Source organism: Sycon ciliatum, chromosome 5 (genome assembly GCF_964019385.1).
Source record: "Sycon ciliatum chromosome 5, ocSycCili1.1, whole genome shotgun sequence".
NCBI classification, from domain to species: domain Eukaryota; kingdom Metazoa; phylum Porifera; class Calcarea; order Leucosolenida; family Sycettidae; genus Sycon; species Sycon ciliatum.
In genome coordinates, this window is record NC_088647.1 from 20783550 (window position 1) to 20785587 (window position 2038).

General features: G+C 47.6%; 1 long non-coding RNA gene across 1 annotated transcript in view; it reads left to right on the top strand.

Moving 5' to 3' along the window:
- The first annotated feature begins 218 nt into the window (after positions 1-218).
- The window catches only part of LOC135816668 (uncharacterized), a 7693-nt gene continuing 5873 nt past the window's right edge, over positions 219-2038 (top strand). Inside the window, exons 1-2 of the long non-coding RNA XR_010553448.1 lie at positions 219-393; positions 720-1298. This is a non-coding gene — a long non-coding RNA (uncharacterized LOC135816668). The remainder of the gene's footprint in view (positions 394-719; positions 1299-2038) is intronic.

The window sequence follows — 2038 nt, forward strand, 5'->3', positions numbered from 1 at the left end:
TCATTGTCATGTCTTCCAAAGACGTAGAATCACCATGATCACTAAACTAGTCTAAAGTCTAAGAAGTAGAACCGCGCGCGCAGCGGGAAGCTCTGACGTGACCGTAGAGGTCTACCCGTGGATCATGCACGGCATGCCAGGCGCCACTGCATCAACAACGTATCATGTACTATAAACTCTACATGACACGTATTACTATCAGTGTAGCATTTAGCAGCTTGGAGAAAGGTCTGAGTATCGGCGTGTTATCAGCTACTGGATTTTCTTTATTACTTCTCACCTCGTTCCTATCTTGAGCTTTTGTGCAAAGCCTAGTTGAGGATTTGGTCGCTAGCTCCTGTTTCCTCACGGAATCTGGCGGAACAACGCGCTAACTCCTACTCTTAGCCGTCCGTGAGTACTTTTCTTGTCGACGATACAATGTATGAGTTCGTCGTGACTTCTGTCTCATTTTCAAGTTTCCATGTACGTCGAATTTTCGTATGGCAACCAATTATTTGTTTGTCTTTCCTTCGTTGAAGTCTTTGGCCCCTTCGAGATGTCTTTTTTTGTTGAAGCTGCAGACACTAAATTAGTTTCAGTGCACGGTGTTGGAAGCATCCGGGTACATGAACAGTGGCTAAGTGTCGTGGCATTTCACAGTCTCTAGCGAGAACTGAAGAGAGTAAAGTATTGGTTTCCTTTTTCATTTTCCCTTTATTATTTTCTGTTCACTGCAGGACTGGAGTGTACTACTAGTGTGTTCAAGACGGAGCAAGAACAATGGCGACCCGTGTTGCGCAGGCCTGGAGACGCGTGTTTCTATCGCTAAGTACAGGCGTGCCTGCTGCAGCGGTACTTGCTGTGGTGCGCGCGTGCGTGAGCCCTCTGAGAGGCGACCAGCCCTTGGTTTTGGATCATTCTGACACAGACATTCTTATTATCCGGCCATTGTCACTCGTCATTCGGCGGAACCAGCAAAACTGGAAGGATACCAGTAGTAGTGACGAAGATGGCCACAGACCAAAATGGCTGATACGGTAACTAACCGACTTGAACTCTCTGTAATGGCCACAGGTGAGCCGGCACCTGTTTAGCTGAACACGGAAGCCAAAGGCCGCGACCGCGAGCGGTGTGCGCCTTTTAGCCGCAACCGCTTAGTCCACGGTCTCCAGAGCGCATTCAGACGGACCTTCCAGAGACTTCATCAAGTGGACGATAACAATGATCACTGGACGAAAGTTACGATGCCAGAGCGGCGGCCAGTTGGGTGGCAACGTATAACGGTGTTACGTTGTCAGCGCAGACAAATTCAGTAGGTCAGTGGTTTTTTTTCTTGGGAATCTGTCTATGATATACAGTGCACAGGACTTAGCCATGTACTGTCTACACACACACAATTCTGGCAGCTATTGAATTTCGGCTATATTCGGCACCGGCCCGAAAAGCCAAAAATTAAAACGCTGATGAAATTGCTCACGTCGGCTTGGGTGATGTACATGTGCCAGTATTAACCCCGTGCTGAAAACAAATCGCTTCCAAAATGTCGAAAATCGTGAAATGCCGAAAGTTTGGGTATTTACAGTACGAGGGCATCAACCCCACTGCATGCTCAGCCTTTCCTTCAAAGCGTAAATTCGGAACCTCCGGCGCACGCCTCTTCAGACTGATTTGCCAGGTCGTAGGACTACATACTGTAGTGTCGCGTATAAAAGCATGACCCGTATAAAAGCATGACCCGTATAAAAGCATGACCCGTATAAAATCATGACCCGTATAAAAGCATGACCCGTATAAAAGCATGACCCGTATAGAAGCATGACCGGAATAGAAGGCTAATTTTTGAAGAGCGCCGTGGCACGGAAACACGATTTGAAAGGAATGGAAGCATACGTGCATGTACTTGTATGTGCACACCACATGCATAACAATGTGCACTGTACGGCGTAGACTGAAGATACTGACGCAGAAGCATGTTTTGAGTAGAAGCATAACTTGAATGGAAGCATGGTTTGACCCGCGGCTTATACGGCCGCAAGCGCCTGGTTGTATACGCGAC